The 25368-nt window shown below is 45.1% G+C and overlaps 1 protein-coding gene and 1 non-coding gene across 6 annotated transcripts in view; both read left to right on the top strand.

Annotated features, from left to right (window-relative positions):
• MCF2L (MCF.2 cell line derived transforming sequence like) overlaps nt 1–25368 on the top strand; it is a 370234-nt gene that overhangs the window by 10575 nt on the left and 334291 nt on the right. The gene's annotated exons all lie outside the window — the stretch shown is intronic.
• Nucleotides 22670–22776, top strand: LOC111762383 (U6 spliceosomal RNA). Its single transcript, XR_002795504.2, has one exon. It is a non-coding gene; the product is annotated as a U6 spliceosomal RNA (small nuclear RNA).

Raw genomic sequence — 25368 nt, 5'->3', positions numbered from 1 at the left:
TCCTCCCCCCTTCATTGTTTTTGCGCTTTCTGTTCTCTGTGTCCATTCATTGTCTGTTCATCTTTTTAGGAAGCACCGGGAACTGAACCAGGGACCTCCTATGTGGGAGGGAGGCGTTAACAATGGCTTGAGCCACCTCCAATCCCTGCTTGTTGTGTCTCTCATTGTGTTTCCTCATTGTTCTCTCCTCGTGGCATCATCTCACTGTGTCACCTTGTTGCATCAGTTCTCCATGGCAGCCTGTTGTGTTAGCTCACTGTCTTACTTGTCTTCTTTAGGAGAACTGGGAAATGAATCCAGGACTTCCCGTATGGTAGGCAGGTGCCCAACTGTTCAAGCCACATCTGCTTCCCTCTGTTTAGTTTTGCAAGTTTAGAAATTTGGTTTCTGTCATTTCCCCTGGGAGTGACTGTTGGGTCCTGGTACACAAGAGACTGATGCATAAACCTTCCCTGTTACGGCGAGCACTATGTCTTTCCAGTGACTGAATATTCTTATTTATTATCAAGGGCACACTTCCAGGTTCCTGGTCGTTGTCTATGTGAGAAACCAAATGAGTAATGAGACTTCATATGAAAACAAAGGGAGTAGAGAGTTGCTAGGAAAATCTTGTGCCTCTTTCAGTTATAGGAACACCTGCTGCCACCTTGCCCTGCAAAAGAGAAATATTAAGGGGCATGTAATGGAGAAGAATATTTAATGGAATGCAGATACCTATTTTCCATTAACTTTTATAGCTAGAAGTATATCTAGCCTTATAGTGTTCAACCTGCCTGCAAATTAATCACCAGGAACAAGTCAGAGCACCCAACATTGGTATGCTTTTCTTAAACTCTCTGTGTGAATCTAATATTTATCATGTTTGACGACTACTGATTTAGTCTAACCATTTTTTTAAAAAGTTTGAGAACCTTTCTTGCTAACTTGAATTGTTATTCTGAATTATTTCTTAATTTAACTGCTTCTCTCAGAATTTATCAAGGTCCACTATTGTAGTGATTAAAAAACACAAGACTCTAGCACCACAAGCCCCTAGCACCAGCATGCCTGGGTTCAAATTCTGGTTTTGCTACTTAATAACTGTGGGAGCTTGGACACGTTAGTAACCTTTCTGTGCCTCTACCTCCCCACCTCTGAAATATGGGTAACAGTGGAACCGTCCCATGAAGGCTCCTCTGAGGATTTGCTACATGTGAAGTGCTTAGGTTGGTGGCTGGCTTAGACTAATCAGTCGGTAGGTCTTAGCTATTAATAATATCATCATTTAATTCCTCTTAATCTCCTAATATGTAGAACATTTCTGATTTTCCCATGAATTCTGGAGACTTGGAAGGCAGCCTTCTCAATAAAGTCCTTTTATGTAGTTTTTCTCAAACCTCAGAATCTTACTTTAAAAAGTAGACAGGGGATGGGAAGCAGATGTGGCCCAAGCAAGTAGGCTCCCATCTACCATATAGGAGGTACAGGGTTTGGTTCCTAGGGCCTCCTGGTGAGGGCAAGCTGGCCCGAGTGGAGAGCTGGCGGCCCAAGTGGATTGCTGGCCTGTGAGGAGTACTAGCCCGCACAGAGAGCTGGTGCAGCAAGATGAAGCAACAAAAAGAGACAAAGAGGACAGGCAACAAGAGATGCAGCAGACCAGGGAGCTGAGGTGGCACAAGAGAATGATCGCCTCTTTCCCACTCCAGAAGGTCCCAGGATCAGCTCCTGGTGCTGCCTAAAGAGAAGCAGACACAGAAGAACACATAGTGAATGGACACAGAGAGCAGACAGTGAGTGCAAAAACAACGGGTGTGTGTATGCGTGTGTGTGAGATAAATCTTAAAAAAAAAAAAGGTAAAAGTAGACAGGGGAGTGGATATAACTCAGGTGGTTGAGTGCCTGCTTCCCATGTATGAGGTCCTGGGTTTAATCCCAGGTACCTCCTAATATTTTTTTAAAAGGTAGATAGCTGTCTGCTCAGAAGTTCTAATTCACTTGCTCTTGATTTTCTGTGTCTGGCTGTAGAGAGAGAGGACGGCCTGCAGTCCTACGGCTGAGGCCTGAGAGAAAACCTCAGTGGCCGTATCCTGTCAGAAGGGAGCCTCTCCTTTTCTCCAGCTTCCACTCCTTTTCCTCCCAATTTCCTGTAGGTTTGTTTTTAATTTTCTAGCCCGGCTTCTAAGGTGCTTTTTAAAGATCCTTTCAAAGTTCTTTTGAGATAATGAAATCTGTTTGTGTCAGGAATTAATTTTTAAAAATCAGTGTTAATTAGTTTCAAGAACCAATGTAAAGCTGATTTCCCCCTCCACAGACTATCTGTGCTCTCCAACAGCCATCCAGTCCAGCTTCACAATTTTGAGTCAATAGGTTCTTGTCTTCGAGATGGTCACATGGTGGCTTGGAAAGTGCTGGATAAACACTGATAAGCTTATTTTCCAACTCGTTTGGTGCAGTCTATAACCCGCCTGCTTGCCTTTGGCTTTTCTTCAACATTCTTCACTCCAGCCTACTATCATAGTAATATACTTCACCAGATTGTTTCAGCTCCCTTTGCGTTTCATGGTTTCATAACCAGATGTGGACGCGCCTGTAACCTCATCGAACACACTGTGCGTGGGCCCCTCTGGGAAGGTGTCCTGTAACCTTGCCTGGGCTCCTCATTGATTTCAGGGCCTACGACCTTTGTGGACTGACTCCACTGTAGGTCAGTGCTTCTTTCCATGGGTCTTGCTGGACTTGAAGGTGCAAAGGAGCAGGAAATTCTGCTGTAGTTTACAGTGGTCTTTGGAACACATTTGTGCCCCAGGGGTGTGTCCTAGTTCAGACATCTGTCATCTTTGTGTGGACTTTAGCTGCATTTCCATTTAATTATAGATCTCCTACTTTCAATCCCTGTTCACCATAATCATCTTTCTAAAATGAAAATCTCGTCAGATGTCTCTTCCGCTTAAAAACTTGCAGTGAGTCCGTGTTGCTTACGGGATGGAGCCCAAGGAGACCCTGTGTACTTCTCTGGCAACCAGTGCTGGCCACACCATACCCAGCTGTAAGGGCCCTGGTACTTCTGGTCTACCTGTACTGTTTGAAGTTCCTTGAACACATAGGAATGCTCCTTTGCATCTATGTCCTGCTCAAGCTCTTCCTGATTTCTGCAAGGATCCCTTTCCTTCCTCCTCAATGCCCCCCATCATCCTAACATCTTACCAGGACTCACACTTGCTTGACATCTGTCAGTAGCTCCCTTTGCCTTCCACGGCTTGGTCAGATCACTTCTCCAGCCTTATGGCTCACCACTGCCCCTTCCATTCCAGCCATTTGGAGTCCCTTAGTGCCGCAAGTATGCTCTGAGCGTTCGCACCTCTGCGCCCTCCAAGCGCAGCTGCCTGGCTGACAGACCTTCTTTTAGGGCTGCCCTTTTCTGGAGAGGCATCCTCCCTGAGAGCCCATTTGTCACGGCAGACATGCAGAGGCCGCCGTGCAGGCACAGGGCACTTGGCAAAACGTTGAAGTCCCAGAGGTGAGGTTCAGCTACACGGCCGAGCCCTCACTTGACAGACCCCAGAGGCCTGTGGTGTACCCGGCACGCTGGGGAGGCCTGGGACTTAGCTTCAAAGTGGGTGGGGTAGAAGGGTACTCAGCTGTAATAGACTGGGACGGGAGCTCTCTCAGTGGTGTAAACCGCCAGTAGGGCAGGGGAGGGGGCCCAGGGCAGGGAAGTGGCCTGAGGCAGGTTGCCCAGTGTGCGAGGCCCCATGGGAGCAAGGAAGCCTTTCCCAAGCCTCACTGGGTCCTGGGCCTGGGCTGCACTTTTAGGAACTGTCAGCCCTGACCCTCAGAGAGTTAACAGAACTGCTCGCGCACACATGCACACACGCACACAATTCAATTTCAGGAGGTGAGTTTTAAGACTTCTTTTGGCTCTCCAGATTCCTTTTTCTCCATTTTAGTTGCTGTGCATTTCCGTCAAAATGCCAGAGCTCGATCCCATGCGAGGCCTGGACTGCTGTGCTCCCCCTTCGAGTGGTCAGTGGCCCAGAGCTTCCAGGCCAGCGTCCACAGAGCTGTCTGTCCCCTCCCTGCAACAGGGAGGGCAGGAGCCAGCCTATTTGGCAGCTACCACGTCACGGGTGCCAGCTCAGTTTCTGCTTGTTCTTATGTTTCTCCAAAATCGGTGGAATAGACCTCACGAAGCGGGTGACTCAGCAGAGGAGTCATCTGTGGCCCGGGTCTTAAAATTTGAGTTTGAGAGAGCGAGGGGATGCCCTCACAATGATCAGTGATTTCCTCGTTGCTGTGGAGGTGGTCGGGAGGGAACCGGTGGCTGTGGATGCCTCTTGGATGGCACGGGGAAGCGCTCTAGTTCAAGAATGCCATTGCTTTGCCTGCTTCCTTTTTAAAAAGGTCTACTGTTGTGATCGGTTAAAACTGACTTCAATTAACGTCTTTTTATTTTCTCAGCAAACCTTTCAATACCTCACACTGTACAGGTGCTGGGCAACAGTGAATAAAAAAAAACCCAACCAAATAAAATACCATCCCTGATTTCAGCTTAAAATAAAAGAGAGGGAGATGTTATGACATCTGCAATGTCGGGTTGACCCATGAAGCTGCCATTTTGGAGGTCAAAAGCCTTTGCCTATCAGTGGTATCGTGTGGCTGAGCCTGGTACTTGATTGCTTTCGGTATCTGAGATTGTCCAAGGTCCAGAGGGGCTCGGGAGTGAGGGGCTGATCCCCCTGAGGGCGCAACGGAGGTCAAAAAATTCTGGGCCCAGCACTGAAACATGATGTGGCGATGCTGTTTAAATTTGAGGAAATACTCACACAGGGGCTTTCAGCAACAATTAACATGAGCTGAAAATGAGTTTTGGAAAGGCGAAAATGAGTGCAGGAAACTGATGCTTAACAGGTAATTGCCCTTTTGATTACCGCCAGTGTTTCTAGCGTCGATCGTAATAAGAACTTAATGGAAAACGACTGAATTACTGTGATTGCGGCCTTTTCAGGGAGTTGAGTTGTGCATTCATGAATCCAATGGCTGCGTTTTCCATGAACATGGTGTTTAGCCAGGCTCCTGGGTATTGCGTTTCTGAAGTACTAATCATTATACGCTAATGATCGGCTGCTTTCTCTGAGTGCCCACGGAAGACTCTCTTTAATGATTTGATAGGCATTGAACTTCCTGGTACTTTGTGTTCCAGGGCTCATGGAGTTTTCTCAGGAGATTGATTTGCTTTTCCTTGTGTTCCACTGAATATTGTAACACATAGTCATGAGCAGAGGTGATTCCAAGAGCATGCTACATTAAAGAAAGGTATAATGGCTTTGAGAGTATAATGCCATTGGGCAGTGTTACTTTTTCAGTCTTTTCTTTACAATTGTGTGAGTGCCAAATGGGACATTTCATCAAAAGATGAAAATATTGTTTGAACAGAAGGAAACAGAGCTTACAGTGTTGTTATACATGATCAAAGTCTCATTTGTAACCTTTGCTGGTACCTCAGCATCTTTTTTACTTGGAATTTTTATATTATTCAGGAAGCTAGAAGGAGTTAGAGTGTTTTCTTTTTTATTCTATTTAGAAAACATGTTCGCTGTGCATGAAATTACGAACATTTGGGGGGAAGCTGGCTTGTTACTAATTAATATTGGAAGCACGATTGGTATTCTTCTAATTTCACCTGCCAAGTGTGGGAGAGGGCTCTTAAAGGGCCAAGGCCAGGCACCAGGCGGCCGTGCGGGAGCGAGCCCCGGCCCACGGCTCTCGGGGAAAACCTCCAGGGCTCCCTGGAGAAGAGGCTTCGAGTGGACTAAAACGCCAGCCCACTTCTCTGCAAGGCCTTTGGAGACTTCACAGGACATTTTCCCATTCCCTGAGGCTCCCGTGACCCAGGATCTCCTAGATTGATTATTTTAAGTGGAATTGATTTGTAAGAGGTATTTTCATTTTGTAGGGAAAATGAATATGCCGTATTTCTTAAAGCCAGGAAAGTGATCTTACGTGATCTGAAGATGCCTGGGAAGCAGAAGGCTTGGCTGATCTTGTGAGCAACCACCCGCCTCCTGCTTCTCTGTGGCAGCCTCTGCCACTTCGGGGCAGGTTCAGCAACATGAGTGTTTTCATTAGTGTTTTATTGAAAGTTAGTGGTTTTTCTGTTTAACTGTGTGCTTTATAATATGTGCTGTATCATTAGAATAATACTTAAAATAGTAAAACTTGCCTCTGAAGAAAGTGTCCTTCACATCACATAATCAGTGGAGAATAGGATTTGACTTAGTCACCAAAACAAAACGTAAATGTTACTTACATGATTCTCTTGGCTGTGTTAAGTGGGATCCTCTGTGTAGTTGCTTTTTCCTTTGTTTGAATATTCCTGCGATGTAGAAATTGTCTTCCTCCCACTGGTCTCGCGCCACTTCTTGTTGATGATCCTGCCCATCTGTCAAGGTTGGGCAAAAATATCACCTTTCCCACCACGCAGTGCTTGTGTAAACCCAGCTGTTCGTGGCCTCTCTTCTCTCTGGTTTTCTGACACTTTTACTACAGTGTGGGCAGAGCTCTTCCTGGTTTTCCTCTTTAGCAAGCTGTAGTCCTCCCTGTCTTTAGAAGACATTAAGCAGCTTGAGGAAGTGTAGTGTGCCCTTCACCTCTGTGCCCACGAGAGCAGGGCTTCAGAACTGTGCGGAGCGTGGGTTAGCCAGGCTAAGGGATTGATGCTGCCAGCCCTCACCGTTCATTCCAGTATTCTCTGCAGTTATTTTCATTTTCCCTGTGCCATGTCATAAAAATATTTGGGCAGTACTGCACGAGCACATGGTGGTCAATCAATGTCTTTGTCAATTGAACAGCAAATCGTCAATGCGTTTGACAGGTTGAACAGCACGTCGTGCTCAGACAAGTTTGGAAGTAATTCTATTAGTGAAGTGAATGCATTCTGTTAAAGGATCTAAAGGGAAAATTGAAAAGATTTTTCTACCTGAACATTAAACCATACATGAGAAAATACCATAAAAAGTAACCATCAAAAGACAACCTAGAAAAAAAATTACGATAAGACAAAAGATGTGTCTTTTATACTATGCAGCTCTCTTACAAAGCAGAGTGAAAAAGATGAGTGCCTTACTAGGAAGTTAAGTATAAAGCTTAAGGAGATAATGCACCATAATAAGAACAAGGTGTTTGATCTTCTCAGTACTATAATTAAATGCAAATGAGGAATGTAAATTTAACAATGAGGTATTTTTTCTTCCTTTTTTTTTTTTTTTATTAGAGAAGGTGTGTGTTTACAGAAAATCATGCATAAAATACAGTGTTCCATGTAACACTCTATCGTAATACCTTGCGCTGGTGTGGTACATTCGTTACAGCTGATGGATGTGCAGTTTTATAAATGTACTATTAACTGTGGTCCGTGGTTTAGCAGGGGTTCTCTGTTGTGCAGTTTAGTTTTTATTCTATTAACAATATAGAGGGCGGCACTGCTGACTGTTGTGGACCTAGAGGGTGGTGCCGTGACAGAGGTGTGACCCGGCCCCCGGCTCAGAGGTTGTTTGCTGAGGGAAAAGCCTGCGCCTGCCAGGACACTGGCCTTCCTGCCCCGCCGCCCTCGGGGACCTGCCGGCCCAGCGCCCCGGAGTCCACAGTGGCGTGAGGGGCCCCTCCCCTGGACTCCCAGGTCTGAGAAACTTGGAGCAACCACCAAGACCTGGCAGAAACATTTTTCTCAGGGTTCTTCCAGAAAACAGTTGAAGGACTGCAGCAACAGTGCAAGCACCAAATCAAGAAAAACGCTTCGGGAAGCAGATGTGGCTCAAGCAGTTGGGTGCCTGCCTACCACATGGGAGGTCCCAGGTTCGGTTTCTGGTGCCTCCTATAGAAGACCAGCAAGACAGTGAGCTGGCGTGACAAGCTGACACAACTGGATGGTGCACCTAGATGATGTGATGAGTAGACACAATGAGAGACATAACAAGCAGGGAGCAGAGGTGGCTCAAGCACTTGGGTGCCTTCCTCCCGCATGGGAGGTCCAAGGTTAGGTTCTCAGTGCCTCCAAAAAAGAAGACAGACAGACACTGAGAGCACACAATGCACAGACAGAGAGCAGGCAGCGAGTGCAAAGCAACGAGGAGAGGGGAGAAATAAATAAAATCTTTAAAGAAAAGGAAAGAAAAAAGGCTTCTTAAGAGTGGTAGAGACCATAGTTGGTGGTGATAAATAGTCTGATCATGTTCTTTCATAATCTGTAACAGGTGTTGGTGGAGGGGTGATGTATGGGCGTTCTGCACATTATGTATGCGTTTGTTAGCTTGTAACTTCTCTCAATAAATAAACAAAAAAAAAACCAATATATATGACCTGAAGTTTCCCCTTTTAATCCTATTCAACTATATAATTCAGTGCCATTAATTACATTCACAATGTTATTCTACCATCACCTCCATCCTTTACCAAACTCTTCTATCACTATTTTCTTCCATTTTTTTCTCTTTTAAAAAGATATATATTTTTTAATTTTCAAAAAGATTTGTTTGTTTTTCACACACACACCCTTGTTGTTTGCACTCATTATCTGCTCATCTTATTTTTAGAAGGCACCTGGAACTGAACCTGGGGCCTCCCATTTGGAAGGGAGGTGCCTAATCACTTGAGCCACCTTTTCTATTTTTTTTTTTAAAGATTTATTTATTTATTTAATTACCCCCCCCTCCCCCGGTTGTCTGTTCTCTGTGTCTATTTGCTGCGTCTTGTTTCTTTGTCTGCTTCTGTTGTCGTCAGCGGCATGGGAAGTGTGGGCGGTGCCATTCCTGGGCAGGCTGCACTTTCCTTCGCTCTGGGCGGCTCTCCTTATGGGTGCACTCCTTGTGCGTGGGGCTCCCCTACGCGGGGGACACCCCTGTGTGGCTCGGCACTCCTTGCGCGCATGGGCCAGCTCCAAACGGGTCAAGGAGGCCCGGGGTTTGAACCGCGGACCTCCCATGTGGTAGACAGACGCCCTAACCACTGGGCCAAGTCCGTTTCCCCTTTTCTATTTTTATTGGCAAAAAGATTAAAAAGCCTCTGCTGCAAATTCTTTTTTTTTTTTTAAAGATTTATTTATTTATTTTTCTCCCCTTCTCCCCGCCCGCCCCAGTTGTCTGTTTTCTGTGTCTATTTGCTGTGTCTTCTTCTTTGTCCACTTCTGTTGTTGTCAGCGGCACGGGAATCTGTGTTTCTTTTTGTTGCGTCATCTTGTTGTGTCAGCTCTCTGTGTGTGCGGTGCCATTCCTGGGCAGGCTGCACTCACTTTCTTTCACACTGGGCAGCTCTCCTTATGGGGCGCACTCCTTGTGCGTGGGGCTCCCCTACGCAGGGGACACCCCTGCGTGGCATGGCACTCCTTGCGCGTATCAGCACTGCGCATGGGCCAGCTCCATATGGGTCAAGGAGGCCGGGGGTTTGAACCATGGACTTCCCATGTGGTAGATGGACACTCTAACCACTGGGCCAAGTCTACTTCCCAGCTACAAATTTTTATAGTTGTGCTGTAAAACAATTTATTGGTGGGAATGAAACTCTTCAAACATTTTTATTTTTCAATCAGCAGTCTCCACTTCTAGAAATTTAAACTAAGGAAAAAAAAAATCTGTCACAAAGGTTCATGAGCAAAGATATTCATTACAACGTTATTTGTTTGTTTTTTTTAAAGATTTCTTTCTTTCTCTCCCCTTCCCGCCCCCCCCCCCCCGCCCCAGTTGTCTGTTCTGTGTCTATTTGCTGTGTCGTCTTCTTCTTTGTCTGCTTCTGTTGTTGTCAGCAGCATGGGAGTCTGTGTTTCTTTTTGTTGTGTCATCTTGTATGTCAGCTCTCCATGTGTGCGGCACCATTCCTGGGCAGCCTGCACTTTCTTTTGCACTGGGCGGCTTTCCTTACAGGGCACACTCCTTGCGCGTGGGGCTCCCCTACATGGGGGACACCCCTGCGTGGCACGGCACTCCTTGCACACATCAGCACTGCACATGGGCCAGCTCCACATGGGTCAAGGAGGCCTGGGGTTTGAACCACAGACCTCTCATGTGGTAGGCGGACGCCCTAACCACTGGGCTAAGTCCACTTCCCACAACGTTATTTGTAATAATGGAATTTTGGGGAAAAAAGCAAAATTATAGTAACAGGATTTGGTCAGTTTATTTAGCTGTGAAGATGATAATCTTTCAGTGTCACATTTTATGCTATAACTGAAATAGCCAATTATAAAAACTATGATATCCTATGAGAGCAATTTTGTAAATACTAATAAAACAGAGTATAGTTTTGATGAAAGACTTAAGATATGCACCTAAATGTAAATATTATTTTATTATCCATTTGTAATTTGTTTTCCTCTTTTTGTTTTTCTGTATGAAGAAACCTTATTATTTCTTTCAGTTAAAAGGAAATTAGATTGAAAACCAATAATAAGCACCAAAGAAGCTCAGTTTTCTTATTTTGCTGTTGACACCTTATTCATGGGAGAACATTTCTCATCAAGCTGGTTTCTTTTGGCAGTTGTTATTTTCACAGGAAATTTCATAATCCTTGTTATCTCACTGGAACTGAGCTCATGGTTATTTGCAAGGTGTTAGGTTATCTAACAGTTTTCACGGGAAAAGAATATTTCTTGCGAGAGTTTATCTGAAATTCTGCTGGTAGCACCTTGGGAAAAGGACCGTGTAGAGCTATAGCAAAAATACTGAATGGGGCATTCCCCGGCACTTTTACCCTAAATTTTGTGTGTGTGGGGGGGATGGGGGATTATGGGAAGGGACCCTGTTACTTATCTTTGTATAGCCTGAACTGCCTTGCATGGAGCTCTGTCTTAGTGAGTGCCACAAATACTGATTTTTTAACTCGAAACTGAGGGTGGTGTAGAAGTGGAGGCCCTCGTCAGGCTCAAGTTTGTTTTCTATCGCAGGGCTTAGTTATCCACTAGCCCAGTATTCTTGCAAAGTGATGGCCAGAAAGGATTCCCAAGATGGCAAAGCTGGGGAAGAGGCCCCAGCTTGGTTGTTCTCGTGTCTGTGTACCCGGCCACCCAGCCCTCCCCAGCCCCGGCCGGGCCCCAGGCCACCTGGCCGCCAAGCCGCTGGTTGCTGCTCCTTTCTGGCACAAGACATGCATAGCAGCCGACCCAGACAGCTCTCCCTCCTGCAGCGTGCCATCTGCCTGCCTGCAAGGGTGACTGCTCAGCTTGTCCTCCACCGCCCCCTGCCCTCGTAGTTTCCTCTTAGGGCAGGGCTCAGCCATGCTGGGCAGTGATTGCTTGCTTCAATCCATGCATGCAATAACATTTTGCCATCATCTCCTCTTCTGAAATGCTAGCTGATCTTTTAAAGGCCTCAGTCAAATCCACTCCTAAGAAGCCTTTTCCGATCACCTTAGCTTCAGATTTTCTATGCCGTCTTGTAATTCTGGTAGTGTTAGAGTCGGCAGTTGGGCACCTTTTACCTGTGGTCTTTCATTTCCTTACTAGAGGGTTAGATTTTTGGAAACAGGGACTGTGACTTCTTTTTTTTTTTAAGATTTATTTATTTTTTTCTCTCCCCTCTCCCCGCCCCGGCCAGTTGTCTGTTCTCTGTGTCTATTTGCAACGTCTTCTTTGTCCACTTCTGTTGTTGTCAGCAGCACGGGAATCTATGCTTCTTTTGGTTGCATCATCTGGTTGTGTCAGCTCTCCGTGTGTGTGGCACCATTCCTGGGCAGGCTGCACTTTCTTTCACGCTGGGCGGCTCTCCTTACGGGGCGCACTCCTTGCGCGTGGGGCTCCCTACGCGGGGGACACCCCTGCGTGGCAGGGCAATTCTTGGCGCATCAGCTCTGTGCATGGGCCAGCTGCACACAGGTCAAGGAGGCCCGGGGTTTGAACCTCAGATCTCCCATGTAGTAGACGGACGCCCTAACCACTGGGCCAAGTCCGCCGCCCTGTGACTTCTTTCGTTCTTCACTTTAATACCTACTGCCATGGACATAGAAGATGCAGAATAATGCTTCTATCTTCATCCTCTCTTCCAAATTGTTTCCTTTTTAAGTTTTTCCCTAATCCTTATTAAATTAGGTGATCAGTAGTTAGGTTTCTAGGTACCTCCAGGAAAGGAGAGGTTTTTTGTTTTTGTTTTTGCATCACAGGCAAAAAACAAGCTGGTAGCATCATTTGCCCAGTGCAGGTTAAATGGCTAACACTCAAAACCAGGGATGAAATGAACTTTTGTCATCTTTTTTAAAAAGAGGAAAAATGTCTTCAAAGTAGATAGCAACTTTTACCAGATAACCACAAAGAGCTATAGTCACATGGCCTGACTTCTCGGTGGGTTTTGTGGAAGTATTTGTGATGCCCCTCCTTGTAAGAAGGAGGCATTAGATATAAAAACGTACATCTTTCACGTAGGTAGCCCACGTTCACCGAACGAATACCCAAGGCCATTCCTAAAGATGTCGGCAGTCCTGCCCGTGGGAGCTTGCCCCATTGTGGAGAGCTCCTTGACTTGAGGTGAGAGTCTTCTCAACTAAAGGTGCTGAAGCACTGGAGCCCTGGCTCACTCTCTGAACAGATACGTGAGTCCCAATCTCAAGTGTGACTGGGACGCCATACCTATCAGGCGCCAGGGCACCAAGGTAAGGCGAACAACCCTGTGGACATTCCAGAGGTGTCTCAGAGCCGGTTCAGTAACACACCACGGGGAGGATGAAAGAGAGAAGAGATGCGGAAGACGAGGAGGATGTCTTAAAAGCGCGCAGGCTGCCTGTTATTCCCAGAGGAGGAAGGGTGGTGGGTATTCAGAGGGACTCTTTTCAGTCACTGCCCTGCAGGATGTTGACTTCTGAGTGTCCGACCCACGCTGCAAGCCCCAAAGACCAAAGAAAGCCCCCAGGCAAAGCCCCGTGGCGGTGAGCCTTGGAAGGCAGGAGGTGTGCTCCCTACTTGCCCGCCAGGAGGAGGGTGGGCTCGGGGAGTGCCCATCCCTTCCTTAAACCTGGTGAGGGGAACTTGAAATGGGGAGCCTCAAAGCTGTCACGTGTGATGGCTGCAGTGAGAGGGACACTGTGGCTAAGGACTTTTAGAAGGCAAGGTGGGTGGGCTGGTGTGGTTTGGGGCAGCCGAGCAAGGGAGGGCTGCCACTCTTTCCGGGACCCATCTGGTCCTCTCCTGCAAGAAGCTTGGGCCTGTGCTTTGTTCTCCTCATGAGGATGGTGCTCCCTGATAGAGGGCTTTTGATACCATTTTACAGTGATTAGTATTTTTTTTTAACAATTTCTAGTATTTGAACATTTCTTACTATTAATAGTATTCCAAGTTTCTAAAAATCTCGGAGATATAATGGAGTCATTAACTCTTCCCTTACTGCCTTGATTCAGTCAGTTGCTTGGAGTTTATTGACTCAACTATCTAAATATACTGGAAATTTATCCCTGCATCACCATCTATATTGTAATTCTTGGAGTCAGGCTTGGATTGCTTCATTGCATCAGTTTTGCTCATTACCCCAAGTCTCTCCCTTCACTTCTAAACCACTGCCATGGTGAGACTTAGCCTTGTAAAAGTCAGATTGGGCTCTCCTCTACCTAAAAACCTTTCATAGCTCTCCATTTGAGGAGAGCGACAGATCCTGGCAACTCAGGGATAGGGAAGGGGGAAGCAACCCCCTCTCCATGGGGCCCCAGCCTGTAGCTACCACCTAAAGAAGAGTCTGTTCTCTAACTGCCCTTTGTCTACCTAGAGAAGAGGGAGGGCACTTGCCCTGGGCCCACAGCATGTCCCCTGCCCACTTGGCCCTGGTGCATCTATCCTTTCTAGAGAAAGATGATATGGCATGGCATTGGTGATGGTGATGGTTGGGGGAGTGGTAGCTGAGAGTCTTGGTGTCCATTTGATCTGTGCTCCTCTGTGCCTCCATTTCCCATGTTGGGGGGTACTCTGAGCTAGCCACTGGGGAGGAGGGAGGTGGCCCCTGCCCAGCTTCCAAGGAGGCCATGGTCATTGGAGCAGAGGAGGGTGAGACTGGTGTCTTTTCCCAATGGTAGGCCAGTCCATTCTCTGTTGAAATTTCTGAATTTAGGTCAAGCAGGAGACAACTTTCCCAATCCAAGAACACTGTGTGGTAGTAGTAAACTTAGTAAGTGAACTAAGCCAACTGGGATGCTCTTTTCACTTGAGGTCTAACTGAACTGGGTCACAGAGTCAGAGACCAATTTAGACTTTCAGATGTGGAGTGGAGAGGAGTCCAACAGTTTCTTTTAGAAATAAGGATAACCCCAGGCCAATTTTGAGCCACTGAGACCAGTACCTCCCATAGTATCTGGACCATCATTGACCCTTTGTGAAAAAGCAATTCTTGCTCATACTCTGGCCTCATCGGTTCAGTCAATTCAGTGTGTGATGATGAATGATGTGTTGGAGCAGTGTGTCCGAGGGCCTTGAAGGGACCCCAGGACTGTTTTAATTGCAGCAGTGGTTACAGTGAGGTGATGGCACTGTTGGGTAAAAGGCCTCCATGATGCCAGTTGCTGAGCTCTTGGCATTGGTTTGGGAGTTTGCTTTTTTTAAAATTGTTAGGTGTTTTCCCCCACCCCCTCACATTAATGCAATAGAACAAGGTGTGAACAACATGCTTTGAGTCTGGGGAATAAGATTGGCAAAAACTAGAAATACCTACCTAATGGGTGGGATTGGGTCCTGGTGACCTCCCAGGTGTGAAGATCCCTGAAACTTCTAACTCACTTGATAGAGATCTTAATTTATGCTGATAAATTTTGAATCCTCTGAACAGTGATTGAGTCTAATTAGGGGAGGATTATTTAACTATAACAGAACAATTCCTTGAAGACATACATATTCATGTCTCTTTTAGTCCAGGCTGACAATGGTTTTGTTCATATAGCTCTGGCAAAAAGCTTGTTGGTTTAGTGTGCAGGAAGCAGGGGTATAAGTCACCAGACAGTAAGACTTTCTACAAGTCTATCCTAGATAACTGCATTTTCAACCCTGATTTACAAGTTCCACGTTTAGTTAACTCCTCAAATAGGGCACTGTCATCTGGGGACTTGATTTCCAGAGGCTTGAAATTTCTGGAGTCAGTTTCTGGTTTCATTGTGCCCACAATTCTGTTCTCAGCTTATCTCTCTCATCTAGCCTTTTACTCTAAGCTACAAGGAGAAGCCAAGCCACATTCTTTGCGTTTACTTTGGAAAGTTCTTCAGTTAAATGCCCAGGCTTGCCAGTTTCAAATTCTGCCTTCCATAAAACATCAGGAGTTAATTTTGTTAAGTTCTCTGCAACTTTAAAACACTGATCACCTTTCCTCCAGTTTCCAATAATGGTTTCATCATTTACTTCTAAGGTCTCATAAAAAGTCTCTTTAGCATCAATATTCCTATCTACAGTCTCTTTAAAGCCATCTAGGCCTTTTCCATCAATCATCTCTCAATTCCTCCAAATAATACCCCTTACCCATTTATAAAACGGTTCCAGCATTCTGGTAATTGCAAAAGCACTCCTCACTCCTCAGTACCAAATTCTGTGTTAGTCAGACAGAGGGGTGCTAATGCAAAGTACCAGAAATACGTTGGCTTTTATAAAGGGTATTTATTTGGGGAAGAAGCTTACAGTCACAAGGTCATAAAGAGTAAATTACTTCCCTCACCAAAGTCGTTTGCCATGTGTTGGAGCAAGATGGCTGCCAGTCAGACTTCTTCCTCTTAAGGCTCCATGGTCCCAGATTCTTCCTATTTCAGCTCCTCTCTCTTCCCTGGGCTGGTCTCTTTCTGGCCTTACATGCTCTGCTCGCTCCACAAGACCAGCTGTAAACTATCAGGTGAACAGCTCAGCTCCCTCCCCAGGGCTCCAGGGTCAAAACTCAGTTCTCTCCTCTGCCGTATCTTTTTCTGTTTAAGTGTCTGCCCACCAAGGGGGCAGGGACTCAACATTCTACTGATGTGGTCGAATCAAAGCCCTATTCATAATTTAATCAAATAAAAGTGAAACCTCTGAATTTAATACTATCAAAGGGTATCATGCCCAGAGGAACAGACCAGTTTATAAACATAATCAATATCGTCTTTTTGGAATTCATAAGTAATATCAAACTGCTACAGGAGGGTTTTTAAAAATCATTTTGAGCTCAACTATTATATATTTTGATCCATTGCCATTATTCTTAATAATCAAATTGTCCTATCTTTGGACCTCGGGAGCCTCATCAAGTTGGCCTCTGAATCCTTTTGACATGATTCCAGAATTCCAGAACTCTCTGAGGGAAGCACAACCTAGGCACCTGCAGTGTTCATTGCTATGAGGTTGTTCATTGGTTCTAGGCCTTTTTAATGGACAGGACTAGGATATATGATTTATTTTAACTTTTAAGTATATATATATACACACACACACACATGAGTTCATTCAATGGAGTACTTCTTAGCAATAAAAACTAACAAGAGCTGACACAAAATATTCTGTGCAAAAGAAGTCACATTCACGGGTACCTATTGTATGATTTCATTTATATTAAGTTCTAGAAAAGACAAAGCTAATCTTACAGTGACAAAAAGCAGATCAGTGGTTGCCTGGGGCCAAAGGGGGAAGAGATTGACTGCAAAGGGGCATAAGGGGACTTTTTTTGGGGTAATGAATATAGTTTATTTCTTGAATGGTGGTTACACAAGTGTATACATTTGTCAAAATGTGTCAAACCATACATTTAAATGAGTGCACTTTACTGTAAGCAAATTTGACCTCAATATTGATCTAAAAAAGAAAAATGTGGGAAGTGGATTTGGCTCAACTGATAGGGTATCCACCCACCACATGGGAGGTCCAGGGTTCAAACCCAGGGCCCCCTGACCTGTGTGGTGAACTGGCCCACATGCAGTGCTGATGTGCACAAAGGGTGCCGTGCCACGCAGGGGTGTCCCCTGCGTAGGGGAGCCCCATGTGCAAGGAGTGCACCCCGCAAGGAGAGCTGCCTTGCATGGGAAAAAAAAAAGCATAGCTTGCCCAGGAGTGGCGCCACACACACAGAGAATTGATGCACCAAGATGGCACAACAAATAGAACCACAGATCCCTGGTGCCTCTGACAAGAATTCAGGTGGACACAAGAATACACAGCGAATGGACACAGAGAGGAGACAACAGGGGTGGGATGGGGTGGGGTGGAGAGATAAATAATAAATCTTTAAAAAAAAAGAAAAATGTATCCATGAGCACATACTGATACTTTCAATTCAGTTTTAGGACTATGGGGTTTTAACTTGACCTCTCAGATCTTGTATGGATATTTTGCCAAAAATCCCAGTTTCCAATGACAACATAATTATTCATTTGCTTTATTATGCAATACACATCCAGCAGAATCGTAATAATAATAATACCAATTCTACCATAAATAACATAACTGAAGTAATTTGGAGTTTTGATTTTTAGTCCACAGCCCCACTAGGGATGTACTGCCAAATTACCATGTTTTGAAGTCCCTTGGAATCCTTTCTGTGTGGTTATGTCACCAATCTCTTGGAATCCTTTCTGTGTGGTTATGTCACCAATCTGATATGTAGGTTCCTTTGTTTTACTCATTTACTTTTTATTTTTAGTTATTTTTTATTTCAATTTTATTTTATAATTATGTAAAATAATTGCATGTTTCCAAAGTAAATAGAAGTATATTCAGAAATGTCTAGCGTCTATCCCTGTCTCCTCCTTCCCATTCCCTCCTCCTCTCAGGATACATATATGTAAGTATTAAGAGGTTTATTTTATTTTATTTTTTTTAAAGATTTATTTATTTTTTATTTATTTCTCTCCCCTTCCCCTCCACCCCAGTTGTCTGTTCTCTGTGTCTATTTGCTGCGTGTTCTTCTTTGTCCACTTCTGATGTCAGTGGCACGGAAATCTGTGTTTCTTTTTTTGTTGCGTCATCTTGTTGTGTCAGCTCTCTGTGTGTGCGGCACCATTCCTGGGCAGGCTGCACTTTCTTTCGCGCTGGGCAGCTCTCCTTACGGGGTCTCCTATGCTGGGGACACCCCTGCGTGGCACAGCACTCCTTGTGTGCATCAGCACTGTGCATGGGCCAGCTCCACACGGGTCAAGGAGGCCCAGGGTTTGAACCACGGCCCTCCCATGTGGTAGATGGACGCCCTAACCACTGGGCCAAGTCCACTTCCCAAGAGATTTATTATAGGAATTGGCTCACTGACTGTGGGGTTAGCAAGTCCGAATTCTATCAGGCAGGTGGCAGGTTGGAAACTCAATGAAAGTAAAATTGACTTCCCCAGGAGAAGTCTGCTGGCTAAAGTAGAGGTGGCAGTTCTTCCTTCTGAAGGCTGAAATCCTCAGTTTTCACATTAAGACCTCCAACCTAGTGGGTGAGGAGACTCCTCTCATTGCTGAGGACAATCTTCTTTCCTGATTGTAGATGCAATCAGCCATAGATGCAATCAACTGACTAAATTCATCTACAAAATACCCTCACAATGACAATCAGGCCAGGGCTAGCTTGATCAAACAGCTGGACACATAACCTGGCCAATTTGACCCTGAATAACCACCACGACCATGCTTATTTTTTAACCTAATAAATTCTGAACATCGTCTCCGGCTCTGTGGTGGCCATGAAAATGTGCCTCTCAGATCTGCAAGTGTAGGAAGCCTAAATGACCAACAACTCTGCTTTGAAATAATCACTCCTGCCATCTGAGGACATACTTCCAGGCGGCTGCTCCCGGGCAATGACTGATCATGGCAGGAGACAAGCAGGCTCGCTCCTGGTAGACACACAGCTCCTCTGACTGGTGGCTTTGGCTCGAGGACTGCCCAAATGGCCTTGCTGAACTTTCCTTAGAACTGCCCTGCAGTCCAAAATGCTTCCGCCCAATCTTCCTTCCTTCCCTCTCTCCCCTACCTGGATTCAGACCTACATTGGGAACTCACAGTTCTCTCAGTCTCTGCCAGCTTTCTTCCAGGTGTTTCCCCTCATACAATTCCTGCATGACTAGTCTTGTCTTGGATTCTGCTTCTGAGAGAAGCCAGACTAGCAGAAGCAGTATATATAGGGAGAAATTATTTATTCATTTTAAAAAGCTGCATACCAGGAAGCGGTTCTGGCTCAACTGTAGAGCATCTGCCTACCATATGGAGGATCCAGGGTTCAATCCCCAGAGCCTCCTGACCTGTGTGGTGAGCTGGCCCATGCACAGTGCTGCCGCACACAAGGAGTGCCGTGCCATGCAGGGGTGTCCCACATGTAGGGGAGCCCCATGCGCAAGGAGCACACCCTGCAAAGAGAGCCACTCCGTGCAAAAATGGCACAGCCCACCCAGGAGTGGCGCTGCACACATGGAGACCTGACACGGCAAGATGACATAACAATAACAACAACAAAAAAAGTGACAGTTTCCCAGTGCTGCATGACAAGAATGCAAGTGGACACAGAAGAGCACACAGGGAATTAATACAGAGAGCTGACAATGGGGGAGGGGGGAAGGGGAGAGAAATAAATAAAAACAAATCTTTAGAAAAAAAAAGCTACTTACCACTCCACTGCGGGGGCCATGCTGTATTTCATTAATGAACTTATTCCATGTCTTTTGCTATTACAAATTGTGCTACAGATAGCCTTGAATACCATTTCTTTTCCAAACAAGAGCTTAGGTGGTTTCTGAATATGTAAAATGGATAAAAGTAAAGCTGTGAGGCTTGTAGAGGTGGTAAAGGACCTGGGATCCTATCTGACCCTTACAACAGCCCCTGAAGCTCCTGTGACCATGGGAACAGAGTTCTATTACCGTAGATGTAGAACAAAACAAATCCTATGTTTTTGTCCTGGATTGTGATGCAGCTTAGCCTCAGACAGCCTTCCTTAACAGAAGTTATGAAAGAAAGGCACTCAGTTGACCTTGCCAACTTGGAATTCACTAGAATATTGGTGCTGGGAAGGCCTTTAGAATTTCCCTGTCTAGTAACTTCCAATTGCGTTCCTCAAGGGTTGAGAAGGAGAGGGATACCACGACCCTGAGATTTCTGACCTATCAAGGCAGCTGTCTTTATTAGTTATATATGTTGGACTTTGTCTTAAGATGTTATTCAAACAAAGGGCTTTATTCTTTTTATTAAAAAACATTAACTAGAAGAAAAAATTTGAACAATACATGAAGTGAAGCCTCTTGTACCAGAGATGGAAAACTAGGGCTAAGGGTTCTCCTGCGACCATTCAGCAACCTGAATCGAGGGTAGATGCTGAGCCCAGGGCTCTTTCTACCGTCCCAAGGTCCTGGCTCCTCTTCCAAGAATATGGGTAGGGCAAAGGGGAGAGAGCTCACCTGGAGGTTACCTGGAGGGAGGCCTGGGGCTATTCTGTGCCCAGCATTCCTGTGCTGTGAGCTGTCAGGCTGCTTTGCTGCTCCCTTTGCCTCTTAAAACTGGAGCTGCCCCCAGGGGCCTGGTGAGCCTGGGAAAGATGATTCTGGAGGCTATCCCACTGACCTTTCTTGCTGGCTTTGTGGGAGAGGTGGTTATAGGACCTGCTGCCCAGGACTTGTTGCTTTGACTCTTTTTTTTTTTTTTTAAATTATTTATTTATTTATTTTTTTAAATTACATTATGAAAAATATGAGGTCCCATTCAACCCCACCGCCCCCGCCCCCCACTCCCCCCACAGCAACACTCTCTCCCATCATCATGACACATCCATTGCACCTGGTAAGTTCATCTCTGAGCATCACTGCACCCCATAGTCAATGGTCCACATCATAGCCCAGACTCTCTCACGTTCCATCCAGTGGGCCCTGGGGGGATCTATAATGTCCCGTAATTGTCCGTGAAGCACTATCCAGGACAACTCCACGTCCCGAAAACGCCTCCACATCTCATCTCTTCCTCCCGTTCCCCACACCCAGCAGCCCCCATGGCTACCGTTCCCACACCCATTCCACATTTTCTCTGTGGACATTGGATTGGTTGTGTCCATTGCACATCTATGTCAAGTGAGGGCTTAGATTCCATATGGGTACTGGATGCAATCCTCCCGCTTCCAGTTGTAGACACTCTAGGCTCCATGTTGTGGTGGTTGACCTTCTTCAACTCCATGTTAGCTGAGTGGAGTAAGTCCAATAAATCAAAGTGTAGGAGCTGAAGTCTGTTGAGGCTCTGGGCCTGGGTGTCATATTATCAGTCCAGAGATTCAAATCCCCTACATATATCTTAAACCCAGCACCGACTACAATTCCAATAAAGTAGCATGCAAGTCTTGTGAAAAGAGATCCCCTCTGAGTCCAATTCCATCACGCAGAATTGACTCTTGACATTCCTAGATTCTTGGGAAAGTGAACAGTGGTGTGTGTGTGTGTGTGTGTGTGAGAGAAAATCCAAAACAGAACATTATCTCTCAGCAAAATGCTGCCAAGGGATGTATCAAGGTTTACAGCATCTCAGTTGCAGGGCATTTTCCAAGATTACCTTAATACTGATTTTGTTTACTGTGGTTGGCTTCTTTGTTCTCGAGAACAAAGGTGATCTTTATTCATTCAGTTAAGAATTATTTTACAGAACACTTAAAAAATTCCCCGGTTTGGGAAGATGGACTGCAGAAACTAGTTTATTGTAAACATAGGTTGCCCTTTTTCTCCTTAAAACATGCAGGACAGTTGACTGCTCTATATGTTCTGTGTAGTCAGGAAGTTTGGTCACTACTTTACCCCCAGTGCTTAGTACCATGTTAGACCTGTGGATGAGTGCTGAATTCAGCCTACAAATAATGAAAAGCCTTCTTAGTTGTGCTTTTGCAAAATGTTTTTAATTTTGTGATTGATTTCATATATATAAGGATTTAAAAATATTTCTTTACTTAATAAATTTTCCCTTTTCTGAATACTGCAGACTACTGCAAAATCCCTCTACACATAGACTCTTTGGAATGTATTCTTTTCCTGCTAAGAAACTGTTTTCATTTGCTAAAAGCTGCTGGGAGCAATATACCAGAAATGGGCTGGCTTTTATGATGGGTTAAAAGCTTAAAGTTTCTCAGGCTATGAAAGTGTCCAAATCAAGCCATCCTCTGGGGAGCTTTCTCCCCTAGCTGCAAGTGTGGGTGATCAAGCACGTGGCAGCCTGCACTGGTCCCTCCCCTCTCCTCTGGGCCTCGTTGCTTTCAGCTTCTGTCAGTTTATATGTTCTGTTGATCTCAGCATCTGGCTTCCAGGGCCTTCTCTCTCAGCTTCTGGGTTCCTGTCCATCTCTGCAGCTTTTTCCTATGCCTGCAGCTTTTTATTCCTCTGTTTGTAAAGGAATCCTGTAAGAGGAGTAAGACCCACCCTGGGTCATGCAATCTAATCAGAGGCTCTTAACGGAAGTAATTTTAATCAAAAGATTCCACTTACAATTACTGGAGAATTACTGGAGGTTTCTACTCACAGGAATGGATTAGCTTTAAGAACAGGGTTTTCCAAGGTTCACAAAAGCTTCAACTGCCCAGAAACCTCCAGTAATTCTCTGCTGCCTGTATATCTAGTCACAACTTCACATTTGTCATTAAGCCCTTATTGATATTTGCAGTCTGTTCTCTTCCGCCCTTTGCAAACCAGCCTGGGTTCTTTTCTTTTTCCTTTTTTCTTCGCTTTCCTTTTCTCTACCTCTCTCCCTCCTAGTATACATTTTTATGGCTCAAAAATAAAAATAACATAAGATGCACCTTTTGCTCACTTAGGCAGCACAAATACTAACACTGGAATGATACAGAAAAGATTTGCATGGCCCCTCTGCAAGGATGGTGTGCAAATTCATGAAGCATTCCATATTTTTCAAATATAAGATGTTCTTTTCATGAACTATAACAAATGTATGTCACTATTACAAGGTGTTAGTAATAGGTGGTATATGGGGAAAAACACACCTAATGCAAACTATGGCTATAGTTAGTAATATTGTAACATTCTTTCATCAATTGTAACAAACTTACCATACCAATCTGTAAGCTCCTACCCCACTCTTGGTACCAAATTCTATATTAGTCAGCCAAAGGGATGCTAATGCAAAATACCAGATATTGGTTGTTTTTTTATAAAGGGTGTTTATTTGGGGTAGGAGCTTACAGATACCAGGCCGTAAAGCATAGGTTATTTCCCTCACCAAAGTCTATTTTCACGTGTTGGAGCAAGATGGCTGCCTATGTCTGTGAGGGTTCAGGCTTCCTGGGTTCCTCCCTTCCAGGGTCTTGCTTCTCTCTGGGTTCAAGGTTCCTTTCTTCCTGGGGCTTGTGTCTCTTTCCTCTGCATGCTTACTTCCCAGGCTGCCAGCTTAAGACTTCAGCATCATTGGATGGAGACCCATATCAAGCCCTCAACATTCTTGCACGTATCTCTGAACATGGCCCTTCAAGCAATGAAGAGTGATTGTCACTGTGGGCCCTGAGGGAAGGGGGGGGAAAGAGGTATTAAATAGGTGGAATCAGTGTAACTATGGGGCAGTGGAAGTGTTCCACAAGATTATGCAAGGATGGATATAGGACACGTTAAATTACACCAAAAATGTATAGGGGCCTATAGGCTAAAATGTAAATCAGAATGTAAAACATAAGGTAACTAAAAATTTAGAAAATTATATAGTCTAAAATATAAACCATAATGTAAACCTAAGTGTAACTTTGTTTGAAAGCTATTGTCTCAATATCTGTACATCAGTTGCAGTAAATATAGTATGAACATGTAAAAAAATTATTGCTGGGGAAGGGACAAAGTGTCTGATGTTGAATATGTGGGAGTACTGTATATTGTATATATGAATTACTGTGGTCTAAAACTTTTGTGAAGACAAGCATAATAATTAGAAAAGAAAAAGAAAAAGAAAGTACGTAGACACTGAGGAAGAGATGGAAGAAGTTGCCTTGCCAGGGTACATACAGGGCAACACTTTTTGCAGTGATGGAAGGCAAAACATCAAAAACAAAGCTTTTTCATTTTTAAATTTTTGATACCCCAATTTATTTTTACTTTAATTTTTCTAAATTAGTATGTATTCTATATCTAACCTTTAAACCCATCACTATATTCCATTTTACTATTAATGGAACCTGGCAATATATTGGGCTTCATTTTCAGGGAGGTTTTGGGCCACAGAGGGGTTCGATGGTGGCGGGGGAGGAATACAGGTATGGGGGGTTATTGGTGAGGGGTGCATGATTGGAAGGGAGTTCTCCAGGGCATATGTGTGGGGTGCATAAAAATGTTTGGATATTTTCATAGTGGTTATGGTTGGGAACGACGGCTGGGGGAGTGCTGAGTTCCTGGCTGGGGGAGCTCTGTTGCATTCCCTAATGGAACAGCAACAGTCCTCCAAGTGCAATAAGGAACAATGAGCCCTTGACACTAATGACTATGCTTGTGAGCCTGTGTGCCTGAAATAAGAACTAGGCCTAGAGCTGCAGGGTGCCTAAGAGTTACCTCCTGGGAGCCTCATGTTGCTCACATGTGGCCAGTCTCAAAGCCAAACTCAGCATATAAATGCATTGCCTTCCCCCCAGCGTGGGACACGACTCCCAGGGATGAGCCTCCCTGGCCCTGAGGGATTACTACCAAGTACCAGCTGATGATGTGGCTGGAGAACGACCTTGAATAAAAAGGTCAACTCAGACCAGCAGAATATCTCAGCCTACATGTAATATCAGGAGTTAAAAATGCTTTTTGACCTTGAATAAAAGGGGGAAATGGAAAGAACAAATGAGTTTATATGGCTATGAATCTCCAAAAAAGAGCTGGGAGGTCATCAGAGGGGTTGCCCTTATGCACACCTCAACAGAGTCCCAGAGACAGGTAAAGAAGATACAACCCCAGGTATTGGTTCTTGTGAGGGCTACCAAGACCCACAGGTTCTATGGTCATGACAGGTGGAGTTCAGTGCCATGTCAGTTGGCTCTACTTTGGTGTTTGTATTCCTGAGTGTGATAGAGTTGGACTCAGGTGTGATCTTTGTTCACAAGCCTCTCCTGTCACTTTTACCAGACCTGTGGTTGGCGCTGGGGTTTAGTGTATACCCAGGGGACCTGAATCTCTGGACTGTCCATGTGATAGCCAGGCCCTGAGCCTCAACAGACTTGCAACTCCTATCCTCTGGTTTATTGGACTTACCCCAGCCAGCTAACAGGGAGGTGAAGAAGGTCAGCCACCACACCAGGGAGCCAAGAGTGCCTACAACTGCAAACAGGAGAACTGCATCTATCATCCAAGTGCAATCTAATCACCCTCTTGATACAGAGGTGGAGTGCACATAGCCATCCCAGGGTCCACAGAATGGAGGAGTGGAGTATGAATTGGAATGGACTTGCTGATGCTCTATTCTGGAATTGTTGTGATTAGTGATGGAAGTAAATGTGTCACTGAGGTGGAGAAAGTGGCCACG

This window comes from Dasypus novemcinctus, chromosome 15, assembly GCF_030445035.2.
Source record: "Dasypus novemcinctus isolate mDasNov1 chromosome 15, mDasNov1.1.hap2, whole genome shotgun sequence".
Lineage (NCBI taxonomy): Eukaryota > Metazoa > Chordata > Mammalia > Cingulata > Dasypodidae > Dasypus > Dasypus novemcinctus.
Note: the sequence above shows the minus strand (reverse complement) of the source record. Positions and strands in the feature narration are given on the sequence as shown.